This window comes from Phyllobates terribilis, unplaced genomic scaffold, assembly GCF_046119375.1.
Source record: "Phyllobates terribilis strain yellow unplaced genomic scaffold, ASM4611937v1 Scaffold_2__4_contigs__length_985480577, whole genome shotgun sequence".
Classification (NCBI taxonomy): domain Eukaryota; kingdom Metazoa; phylum Chordata; class Amphibia; order Anura; family Dendrobatidae; genus Phyllobates; species Phyllobates terribilis.
The window spans coordinates 752,856,100-752,869,830 of NW_027362762.1; positions in this window are offsets into that span (position 1 = coordinate 752,856,100).

The window sequence follows — 13,731 nt, forward strand, 5'->3', positions numbered from 1 at the left end:
ACAGCAATTTCTGTGTGATCCTAAAACATTCACTCTTGAAGAAAATCTACAGAAAAATGAGGGATGTTGATGATATCCATCCATGGCACATACTGTAGGTGGCTAAAGCCTAAGGGGTAGGACAGAGAGGGCACAGCAGGGAGACTTCCGTCTCAGCTTCTTGTTTTACAGCCAAATAGTGCAGTGAGGATCAAGGGGAGGGCATCTTTACAACTGATTGCATCACAGGTCGCTGAAGGGTTAGGAGCTAAATCCGTGACATAACAGCAAATGCCAGCTGAGTTACATAGCCAGGATCTGTCTGAAAAGCTGCGACCGGAGCGAACTCCGATTGCTGCTAGCAATTTAGATGTGATTTTGCGAAGCTGTGACCCTGCTATAGCAACCATCTTAGAACTCCTGTGAAACTCTTTTCACAAAAAAGAATCACTCATTTGGCTATGTCGACAGAAAAGAAAAAGTTATGATTTTTAGAATAATGGTAGGAAAAATCAAAAGTGCAGAAACAAAAAATGTCTGAGTCCTTAAAAGGAATCTGTCAGCAGGTTTTTGCTACAGTGGCGACCAAAAGTTTTTTATTTTTTTAAAAATGTGATTACTTCTGTCTGTTTGTTGTGATGCCATTTCCCTGGTGATGAATTGAAGTTGTTATCATGCAAGACCTTAATTTTAACCAAAATGCTCTTGAATATAGGTATGGTCATTTAATTAAAGAAAATTGACTGCCAAAAATTTTGCATATACCACAACATATAGAGTAATTCATTGCTTACAATACCATAACTTAGTATTTGGTAGCTTAACCTCTTGCTTTAATTACTTCACCACACTGATGGGGCATTGAAGCCACAACGGTATTCAAGACATCTTGAGGGATCTTGCTCCATTCCATTTACAAATCTACAAACAATTCATCTTTATTGCTATGGGTACGGGCCCCAAATCGTCGCCCTAGCTCATCTCGAAGATGCTCTATAGGGTTTAAATCAGGTGATTGGATTGGCCATTGCAACAGGCGAACATTTTTCTTTGCTAACCAATTTTTTACTAAATTGGATGTGTGCTTAAGATCATTGTCTTGCTGGAAATTCCATCCCCTGCCTACTTACCTTGTGGCAGCATTACATTCTCCAGTATATCCTTGTACATGGTAGTATTTATATTTCCATCAATTCTATGCAGAGGGCCAATGGCAGATGCAGAAAAGCAGCCCCAAACCATGACATTTCCACCACCATGTTTTACTGTAGGTCTTTGGTACTATACATCATTATGTTTTCCAATTGGGCGGTATATATAGTGCATGCCATCACTACCAAACAAAACTTGGATTCATCTGAATTGATTCGTAAAAATGAAAAAATGGAAAAAAAATACTTTTCCATTTTTACAAATCAATTTGTGAAGCACCTAAGGGTTCCAAGTGCTCACTATGCATCTAGATAGGTGCCTTGGGGGGTCTAGTTTCCAAAATGGGGTCACTTGTGGGGGAGCTCCAATGTTTGGGCATACAGGGGCTCTCCAAACGCAACATGGTGTCCGCTAACAATTTGAGCCGACAATTTGTTAGCGGACACCATGTTGCATTTGGAGAGTCCCTGTGTGCCCAAACATTGGAGCTCCCCCACAAGTGACCCCATTTTGGAAACTAGACCCCCCAAGGCACCTATCTAGATGCATAGTGAGCAGTTGGAACCCCCAGGTGCTTCACAAATTGATTCATAAAAATGAAAAAGTGGAAAAAAAATACTTTTCCATTTTTACGAATCAATTTGTGAAGCACCTAGGGGTTCCAAGTGCTCACTATGCATCTAGATAGGTGCCTTGGGTGGTCTAGTTTCCAAAATGGGGTCACTTGTGGGGGAGCTCCAAAGTTTAGGCACGCAGGGGATCTCCAAACGCAACATGGCGTCCGCTAACAATTTGAGCCGATTTTCCATTCAATTTGTTAGCGGACACCATGTCACGTTTGGAGAGCCCCTGATGTGCCTAAACAGTGGAGCTCCCCCACAAGTGACCCCATTTTGGAAACTATACCCCTCAAGGATTTTATTAAGGTGTATAGTGAACATTTTGAACCCAGAGGTACGACACAGAATTTGATAACATTAGGTCATCATATTGAATAAGTTGTCATTAGTCTTGAGCGCAAGTGCTCGCTACTTGAGTTTGCATCAGGTACTCAGGTATGCACCATGTACTGCGTGTGCTCGAGTGACATGCTCGAGTCCCCGCCCGGATGTTTCACGGTTATTAGACACCCAAAAAAAAACATGCGGGGATCGCTCGTGCATGGCAGGCAATCCCCTCAAAGTTTTTTGGGCCGTGAAGCATATGGGGCGGAGACTCGAACATGTCACTCAAATACCCACGATACTCAATGCATACCAGAACACCAGATGCAAACTCAAGTAGCGAGCACTTGCGCTCAACACTAGTCGCCATATCGTCATCTTTTTTTCTTACTTTTGAAATAAATCCCAACCCCATCACAACCCCAACCCCTGCCCTAACCGTAGCACAACCCTAACCCTAGCACAACCCTAACCCTAGCACAACCCTAACCTGAGAGTTTATTTTTTACGTCGTTCCTCATGCGGTATAAGTGATTAGACGACCTTATTCTTCGGGTCGGTGAGACTACAGCGATACCAGAATCATATGGGGTTTTTATGACTGACAGCTGTCACACACTAAAAGACGCATTTTTTGGAAAATCTAGTTTTTGCATCGCCATATTTTGAGAGCTATAATTTTTCCAGATTTTGGCCGACAGTCATTTGACGGCTTTTTTTTTGCGGGATGAGTTGACGTTGTTATTGGTGCCATTTTTATGCACGTGACATTTTTTGATCGCTTTCTATTCCGATTTTTGGGAGGCTGAATAAACAAAAACCAACAATTCAGGAATTTTTTTTTTTTTTTTTCTATTCTGTTCTGCGTGTGGTAAAATTGATAAGGCAGCTTTATTCTTCGGGTCAGTACGTTTACAGCGGTACCACATTTATATCGTATTTCTATGTTTTGCACTTTTACATAATAAAAGCAATTTTATAGAAAAAATAATTTTTTAGCATAGCTTTATTCTGAGAGCTATAATTTATTTATTTTTTGGCTGATGGAGCTGTATGGCGGCTTGTTTTTTGCGGGACGAGATGACGTTTTCAGCGGTATCATTTTTATTTATATTTGTCTTTTTGATCGCGTGTTATTCCATTTTTTGTTTGGCAGTATGGTGATAAAGCATTGTTTTTTGCTTCGTTTTTTATTTTATTTTTTTACCGTGTTCAATGAAGGGGTTAACTAGTGGGACAGTTTTATAGGTCAGGTTGTTCCGGACGCGGCGATACCAAATATGTGTATTTTTATTGTTTTTTTTTGTTTTTTTATAATAATATTTATTGATGGGTACATTATATTTTTATTTTTGGTGGATTATTTTTTTTATTTATTTTTTAATATTTTTACAATTTTTTTAAATTTTTTTTTTTCACTTTCTGATAGTTTTTATACTTTATTACTTTGTCCCACTCTGGGACTTTCACTTTTTTTTCTCTGATCGCCTGCATGGCACAGGAATGCAGCACCATCCCTGTGTCATGCAGGCTGTCAGCGCTGGACAGGGAGAAGATTGTTTGGAGATGCACTGCGCATGTCCAAAAAATCTTCCTACTGGCTGGTGACCCGGATGTTGTCATGACGACATCGGGTCGTCATGGCAACATCCTGGAAGCCACGGCAGACAGCGCTGGAAGCCGGAAGAGGAGGTGAGTATCTGTGATCACCTCCCCTTGCCTCCGCAATGCTGCGATCGACTTCGATCGCAGCATCGCGAGGATTAATGTGCTGGGAGCGGTGCGTGACCGCTCCCTGCACATAGTACCGGGTGTCAGCTGTGACAATCAGCTGACACCCGGCGGCGGTCGCGCCCGCACAGCCTGTGTGCGCGCGCGATCGCCATGACGTACTAATACGGGTCTGGCTCTTAAGTCCCAGGGCACAGACGCGTATTAGTACGTCAAATGTTGTTAAGGGGTTAAAGCCAGAGGTGGTGCAACAAAATACTAGTGATGTATTGGAGTGTTCTTTTGTGTGTTTGTTTTTCATGATTCCATAATTTTTTCCTCAGAATTGAGTGATTCCATAATTGTTTCCCTCTGCTTGGTCTGAAAAAAATTACCCTTACTGAGTACCACATTTTTAATCTTGATTTCTTTTAGTGTTTCTTAAAACCCTAAAGTTGCCATTTGAAATGACTTTAGTTTTGTGCCATGTCTGTGATCTGATTTTTTTCAACAACATTAAACAACTGAATAAACATCCTCCGAGCCCGGTGATTCCATCATTTTTACCAGGGTTTGTAATAGTGTCTATATTCATTTAGCTACCTATGTTATATACAACTACTTACCAATGTTTTTTGCGTTATTTAAGGAGCATTTTTTTACTCTGCGTTTTCAACATTTTTCAACTTTTTTGATGGTGCTCGTGGCATCACTTTTGATATATATTATTTATCACTGTTGTTATTATTTTTGTATTTTTAATAACGTTTTTTAAACCTTTTACTGTATTTAATAGTCCCCTTAAGGCAGTGTTTCTCAACTCCAGTCCTCAGGACCCCGCAACAGGCCATGTTTTCAGGATTTCCTTAGTATTGCACAGGTGATGAAAGTTCTCTCACCTGTGCGATACTAAGGAGATCCTGAAAACATGATCTGTTGTGGGGTCCTGAGGACTGGAGGTGAGAAACACTGCGGCTTAAGGACTTGAAGTTACGATCGTCTGATCGCTTGTGCATGAGCACTACTATGTATAGAGAAAATCATGATCTCCTATGAACGCCAGCTACAGGCAAGATTTCATAGGAGAATCGTCATGACAGGCACGGGGGGTTTTCAGCAGACCCCCAGCTGTCATGGCAACCTATTTATTTATTTTTTTTTAATGCGGCATAATCTACCTAATATTGTGTAAGTTCCCTTCGTTCTGCCAAAACAGCTTTGACCCATCGAGTCACGGACTCCATAAGACGCCTGAACAGTAGTATCTGCTAACAAGACATTAGCAGCAAATCTTTTACACCCTGTTAGTGCCTCATCACATATCCAGACTGACTGGACCCACAGTGCTCCCTGATAATGTTACCCAAAGTGCCCATCGTGCTACCAATCACGATACCCCTAGACGACATCAGCCAAATTGCCCCACACAATACTGGGCACAGTGGATCATGGCATAACCAGGCACAGTGCTGCGTCCACACACTGCCCTGCCGGGACCTTACTCTCCTGCTGCATCCTGACTAATAGACGCAGCAGAACATTGCAGCCTGGTTTATGGAAGAAAAATAATCTAATAGTGCAAAAGATACGGTATTTTTGTTTAAACAAACAGTGGCAAGAAATTTTGATCAGTGACCTCTCACTAAAGGGATGAAGCTGAAGGGTTAATCACCATCTAGTAATCAGAACTGGTTATTGGGGGGGGGGGATTTTTACTTTTCTTGTACTGATCCTGAATTACAGCCTGTATCGGAGGTCCCAAACAAGTGTCTCATGGCTGTCTGCTCAGGCGAGTGCCGCTCCCAGCTGTATTGTCATCCCCGGTAGGGCCATGGTCTATATTCATCCTGGTAACTGTGTGATATAATAATCCTGGAGAAGAACGACACTGGAACCGGTTCTTGTTAAAAATTATTTATTAGCAATAGGCAGTGAACCAATAATGATAATGTATCTAATTATATACAATAATGATAAGTTATGCTGTTATATATAATAAATTACTTGCAATTCATCAAAATAAATAAAATTAATCAAAACGATTCTCCAGGATTGGAAAAATATGGTTGCCTGCAGATCTGTGACATTCAGTTTTAAGTGGCGTTCACATGTTGCAGATTTTTGTAAAATCCGCAACATAAATTGTGAGACACTAAAATGCTGAGTTTTATGTGAGTAAAATCCGCACCAAATATGCAAGGTGTGAACTCTGCCCAATAGATCTGAACTGTTTTATTTAAAAACAAATACATCAGACAACCAACTTTTTCCAATACTGAACAATCCCTTGAGTATGTCTTCAGAGTGTGGGAAGAAACCGGAGAACCCGGTCTATAGTCTTAGTCTTTTCTTGTGATGTCTGTCTTTACCTCGTCTTGGGATTTCTGTCTTTACCTTGTCTTGGAATTTCTGTCTTTACCTCGTCTTGAAATTTCTGTCTTTACCTCGTCTTGGGATTTCTGTCTTTACCTCGTCTTGGGATTTCTGTCTTTCCCTCGTCTTGGGATTTCTGTCTTTCCCTCGTCTTGGGATTTCTGTCTTTCCCTCTTCTTGGGATTTCTGTCTTTCCCTCGTCTTGGGATTTCTGTCTTTACCTCTTCAGGGGATTTCTGTCTTTACCTCGTCTTGAGTTTTCTGTCTTTATCACATCTTCGGATTTCTGTCTTTATCTCGACTTGAGATTTCTGTCTTTATCTCAACTTGGGATTTCTGTCTTTATCATGTCTTGGGATTTCTGTCTTTATCACGTCTTGGGATGTCTGTCTTTGTTTCGTCTTGCAATATCTGTCTTTGTCTTGTGTTGTAAGGCCATATCTTTTTGATGTTTTAGACTTGTTGTGTGTTAAGGTATGTTCACATTACGTCTTTTTCTGTACTTTTTTTTTAACTTTCCGTTTCTTTCCGTTACTTTATATTTTGATAGATTGGGCATTTCTGAACACAGCAATACTAAATATGTGAATTTTTTATTGTTTTATTTTGAATGGGGCAAAAGTGGGGGAGATTTGAACATATATATATGTTCAAATCAACCCCACTATATTTATTTATATATATATATATATATATATATTTACCATTTTTTAAAACTACTCGGGAAACTTGAAGCTTCGATCGTCTGATCACCTGTGTTATACATAGCATGGGCTTCAGCCTTGCCATGTGTAGCAAAAGTATCATCTTCTATGAACGCCGGCCACGTTGAGATCTGCAATGACAAGCACAGTGGTTTTCTGCAGATCCCCGGTTGTCATGCCAACTCATCGGCGCCCCTCAATCACGTGACAGGGGCTCAAGGATGGGCGGGTCTTATGACGTACATCCGGTTTGTGCGAGTTAAATGCCACTGTCAGAGATTGACAGCGCCATTTATCATGTTAACACCGTCGGTGGATAGGCTGTTAGGGGCACATGACCGCTGATCAAATCAACTGTCATGTGCCGGGAAGGATGCAGACTTAGCGCCAGAGCCCGCATCAAAGGGAGGGAGGCGACCTTGGACGTACCTATACATCTAAGGACATAAAGGGGTTAATTATAAATTTATACTAAAAGATTATCAATGGGAAGGCTAAAAACCGCCTGGAAGATGCCTGGTGTCTTTTGTAAGTGCAAAATGTAGATAAAAAGTCACCAAAAAAAACGGTGAAAAAACTAAAGCTAAAACCGCTGGCAAAAAAAACGTCAAAGCACTTCAGGTAATGAACATAAATTGCTCAGATTTACAAGACACTGAGAAAACGCCAGAAATAAGGGATTAATGAAGCATCTTCCACTTTATAATGGATGTTTTTGACCGAAGGAAAAAGACACAATGTGATCATACTCTTACTCTTGCCTTTTCGTCATCTTGTGATCTCTCTTATGTTCTGGTCCCTCTTCAGTCGTCAGAAGGTGGATTACTCGATGTTTGTGGTTTCGCTCGTATAAAGCTATTAAGGGAACTGAAATCAGAGAATTTTTATTAGGAGACATGAATGCTAGAAAAATAGTGCTATTCACATCAAAAACTCCCAAATCTAGAAGAATCACAAAGGTAATAATGATTAGGGACATTACATCCCCTGGGGATCTCCAATTATTTAAAACATAAGTCTTCAACCTCCCAAAGTTTCCTTCATCATTATTATCGCCAGTGAAGACTATAATGGCGCCATATTGTTCCTGACCATATCTAAGACGCCTTACTGATATATCAAGGTAGCACCCGCCTTCCCCCCAATATCAGCCCCCCTGATCTGCAGCTCTCATCACTTACTATACATGTACACTATGTTTTTTTTTCCATTGAAATTAATGGGAAGCTTATTTAAAAGCAGATTGGAAGAGGTGCTGCACCAAGATCTATAACCGTGCCCTAGGAATACTGATGGAGAAGCCGCCATACATACCTGCTGCAGTCCTCCTCCTGCTTTGTGAGCTTTATACAAGATAGGAAAGGTCCAACAATTGATGCATCTGTGAAAAAAGATTCTGTATTACTGGATGTTCAGGAACCTCAGGATCCACTAAATCCAAACTTAAATGAAAACAAGATCTTAAAGACATCACAGATTCAGCCATGAAAGAAATGACGGGTATGGAAAGATGAAGGAGGAATGATCCTACAAATGGGAGAGATTGGAAATGTCCAGTGTCCAGACTCTGACCATGAAATCTACAGAGATTATTCTGCTCCTCACATGATAGAATCCATTACAAGAGTTTCCCTATTTTGGAGCGTTGGAGATGTTGGATTCTGTGATTCTGGAAGAAGTTCAGATATTTCTCCACTAGATCCTTGGGCTTCTCCAGCAAGACATACAGTATGTGAGCGGTCTATAGTAGATGGCTGTGGTGTTGCTGTCCTACATACCTGGTGGATTCCTCTCCTTTCTTTATTCCAACAAAGTGATCTACTGCTTCATCTCCTTTCTTCTGTCTTTGCAGAGATGAAAAGCTTCTTGACTGGAACTCGTGCATTCAACCCTACTGCTCTTGGATATCGCACCATAGTTTGGCGACTCACCTTGACCCAATATTCTTCTTTCATTTCGTGCGAAATCTGGATAGCACTTTTATGGACATCAGATACTGACTTTTTCTTAATGATGTGATCAACTCTGGAGGAAGTTTTCCGTGGTCGTCCACTTCTAGGTTTGCCAGCTGTTCCATAACCTTCATTTTTTTCTTTAATATACACCGCGTGCAGAATTATTAGGCAAATGCGTATTTTGATCACTTTGATACTTTTTATACATGTTGTCCTACTCCAAGCTGCATAGGCTTGAGAGCCAACTACCAATTAAGTAAATCTGGTGATGTGCATCTCTGTAATGAGGAGGGTTGTTGACTAATGACATCAACACCCTATATAAGGTGTGCTTAATTATTAGGCAACTTCCTTTCCTTTGGCAAAATGGGTCAGAAGAGCGATTTGACGGGCTCTGAAAAGTCCAAAATTGTGAGATGTCTTGCAGAGGGATGCAGCAGTCTTGAAATTTCCAAACTTTTGAAGCGTGATCACCGAACAATCAAGCATTTCATGGCAAATAGCCAACAGGGTCGCAAGAAGCGTGTTGGCCAAAAAAGGCGCAAAATAACTGCCCATGAATTGAGGAAAATAAAGCGTGAAGCTGCCAAGATGCCATTCGCCACTAGTTTTGCCATATTTCAGAGCTGCAACGTTACTGGAGTGTCAAAAAGCACAAGGTGTGCGATACTCAGGGACATGGCCAAGGTAAGGAAGGCTGAAAAACGACCACCTTTGAACAAGAAACATAAGATAAAACGTCAAGAATGGGTCAAGAAATATCTTAAGACTTTTTCAAAGGTTTTATGGACTGATGAAATGAGCGTGACTCTTGATGGGCCAGATGGATGGGCTAGAGGCTGGATCAATAAAGGGCAGAGAGCTCCACTCCGACTCAGATGCCAGCAAGGTGGAGGTGGAATATTGGTATGGGCTGGTATCATCAAAGATGAACTTGTGGGACCTTTTTGGGTTGAGGATGGAGTGAAGCTCAACTCCCAGACCTACTGCCAGTTTCTGGAAGACAACTTCTTCAAGCAGTGGTACAGGAAGAAGTCGGTATCGTTCAAGAAAAACATGATTTTCATGCAGGACAATGCTCCATCACATGCATCCAACTACTCCACAGTGTGGCTGGCCAGTAAAGGTCTAAAAGAAGAAAAAATAATGACATGGCCCCCTTGTTCACCTTATCTGAACCCCATAGAGAACCTGTGGTCCATTATAAAATGTGAGATCTACAGGGAGGGAAAACAGTACACCTCTCGAAACAGTGTCTGGGAGGCTGTGGTGACTGCTGCACGCAATGTTGATCGAAAACAGATCAAGCAACTGACAGAATCTATGGATGGAAGGCTGTTGAGTGTCATCATAAAGAAAGGTGGCTATATTGATCACTAATTTTTTGGGTTTTTGTTTTTGCATGTCAGAAATGTTTATTTCTAAATTTTGTGCACTGATATTGGTTTACCTGGTGAAAATAAACAAGTGAGATGGGATTATATTTGGTTTTTATTAAGTTGCCTAATAATTCTGCACAGTAATAGTTACCTGCACAAACAGATATCCTCCTAAGAAAATATAAGCTTGGATATTTATGAGTCTTTTGGATTGATTGAGAACATAGTTGTTGATCAATAATAAAAATAATCCTCTAAAATACAACTTGCCTAATAATTCTACACACAGTGTACATGACACTTGACTCTGAGAACAGTTGAATTCCATAGCTACCTCTTTTTGGCTTTTGCCGGACTTCACTCTCAGAATAATAAGCTTCCTGACATCTGGCAATAAACTTGGCTTTGTCTTTGCCATGTTTTAACCTAAAAACACACACACACAAAAATTTTTTTTAGGCAAAATGCGACCTCCCATGACAAAAAAAGCAAAACATTTGGCCCAGTAAATGTTGAAAACTAATATATAAAGGGATAAAACAATGTCAAACACAATTTTTTTCCTTATAACTGACAAACATTTGTTTCTGGTTTACTAAAATCACCAGGAAAATGGCATCACAACAACCAGACAGAAGTAATCACACTTTTAAAAACAAGCAAAACTTTTGTTCGCCACTGTATTTAATCTGAGAACAGCATAATGTAGGGGCAGAGAACTTTATTCCAGCAATGTGTCACTTGCTCAGTCGCTTGCCGAAGTTTAAATACAATCAGTGTTTCATCAGCAGGAATTTATCACTGCTGGATTAGGTGTCACATGCATGAAAGTCAGTGTTACCCTACCCCCACCACTGATTGACAGTTTGCTAACAATGCACAGTATACACAGGAAGCTGCCAATCAGCGGTCTGGGCGGGGTTATACACAGCTCAGTATTCATAGCTCTGCTACATCTACATCAGAGAAAGCAGGAATTCTATCAAAACTGCACCAAGCAGTCCAGTAAGTGACACATGGATGGAATCGATCCCTCTGCCGCTACATTTTGCTGCTCTCGGATTCCATAGTACAAACCTGCTGACAGATTCCCTTTAGAGGGTTAAGGGAAAAAGGAGTTTAAATACTTTCTTAATGTGTTTATTTTCTTTATTACTGTTCCTTTATACAGAAGACAATTGGATAGTGGTGAGACGTGTTGGCAGTATGAAAAGTGTGTTTTAATCTTAAACTGGTCATTTACAGTTTGCTCGTCCATAGATATAATGGACGTGGGGACACCCATTTGTTTCCTCAATAGACTCAAGCTTAGTATATGTGGATTATGTTAACTGATCTTATTCTTTGTTTTAACAGGAGATGAGCAGTGCCAGAGGTGTCTGGCTGTCAGTTATCTCTACCCTGAGCCAAATGTACATGGTAATGTGGGAGTGATTCAATGGAGCAGAGCAATTATTTGTCCAAATTATTATTGTAGCGCCGGCGTCCCTGCCCTCTGCTAGGCAGGGACGCTGTTCCCCTCACCCCTCTGCTCCGAGCCCGGCGTCCTCCTCCCGCTCTGCTGGCAGCGCGCGCTCCTTCCCGGCCACTGTGCTTAGGGCGCGCGCGCTCCCTCCCTCTTAAAGGGGCTGCGCGCGCCGTCCTAAGGAGTCCCCGGCCAATGGCCGGAGGACTTCACCATATATAAGGCACCTCCTCCAAAATGGAGGTGCCCGAGCAATGTTGTTGCACTGTTCACTACTCTGCTTCAGCCCTCAGGTCCCATTGCCAGTTACCTGCCAGATTCCTGCCAGCTTGCTGTCTTATTCCTGCCTGATATTCTGCTACCTGCCTGCTAGCCTGAGGTCCGACGGTCTGCCTTACAACTCCTGTCAGTCTGTCTAAGGACCTGCTTGCCCGCTCACCTGGGAGCGCACATCAGCTACCTGCCTGCTTGCCTGAGGTCCGACGGTCTGCCTTCCAACTCCTGACAGTCTGTCTATGGACCAGCTTGCCCGCTCACCTGGGAGCGCACATCTGCTACCTGCCTGCTAGCCTACCTGGAGGCTCCGCCGTCACGTGCAGTGACCACCTGCCTGTCCAGTGACTCCTGCCCGCTCACCTGGCAGCGCTCATCTGCTGCCTGTCTGCTAGCCTACCTGGAGGCTCTGCCGTCACGTGCTGTGACCACCCGCCTGTCCAGTGACTTCTGCCCGCTCACCTGGGAGCGCTCATCTGCCGCCTGTCTGTTGGTCTTCCTGGAGGCTCCGCCGTCACATGCTGTGACCACCCGTTTATCCAGAGACTCTCGCCTGCTCACCTGGGAGCTCACGTCTACCATCAGCCGCCACAGGTCGTACCAACCCTTTACCCAGAGACTGCCCCGGTCACTTGCCGTGACCTCCTGCCCGTTCATCCAGAGACTGCCCCGGTCACTTGCCGTGACCTCCTGCCCGTTCATCCAGAGACTGCCCCGGTCACTTGCCGTGATCTCCTGCCCGTTCATCCAGAGACTGCCCCGGTCACTTGCCGTGACCTCCAGCCCGTTCACTCAGAGACTGTCCCGGTCACCTGCTGTGACTGCCTGCCCGTCTTCCCTGGTCGCCACCCGCTCCCTTACAAGGACCGCCCCCTTGTATAGTAGCTCAGAGGTTCCGCCTCCCAGACCCGTTACAGTTTGCTAGGGCCATGGAACCCGGTGGCACCCAAGCTCCCTCACTCTCGGACCTGTGTCATGAACTGTCCCGTCAGAGGTCCCAACAGGAGTCCATCCTGGGTCACCTGCGGAATGTCAATACTCGCCTGGACACTCTGACTGCTCCACCAGCAACCACCGCCAGAGCCATGACTCGCAATCCGGCAGCTCCGCTGCCCACCAATACTATGGTATCCTACCCCGGACCCCGGCTTTCCGCACCTCCTCGCTTCGGAGGCGACTCCGCTCAGGCTCGGGGCTTTATAAATCGGTGCACCCTGCACTTTGAACTCCTGTCCCACCAGTTTAACTCCGACCGGGCCAAAATTGCCTTCATCATGTCCCATCTCACCGGGGAGATAGAAAAAAGAGAGGGGTCGCTCACTGGTCTATTCGGGTGCTCTGAAGAAAAGAGTAATATCAATTGCAAAAAGAACTTCGGCACTCCATACATGAAAATATAAGAAATATTGTATCTAGACTAATGTCACTTTGAAAAATGAAGGTTTTTTGCGCATAATTTGGCCAATTTATGTGTGCCCATCAACCACGACAAGGTCACCTTCGTATGATGGGAAACTACGCTACGCTACCACTGGATATGCCACTCTTGGGCTGTAAGCCTGTATGGACAATATGTCTTTGCTTGGGCTTTTAACCTACAATGTATGGGCTGGTAGAGCTAGTTAAAACCACCTGTGACTGAATGGGAGGGACACATGGTCAGAAAAAAGGCTGTCAAACTTCTAATAGTGTGAACACGTACCTGCTGCAATGCTCCAGGAGCGGGATCCCAAAAATGATTAATAGAAAAAAGAGAGGGGTCGCTCACTGGGAAAAGAACTTCGGCACTCCATACAT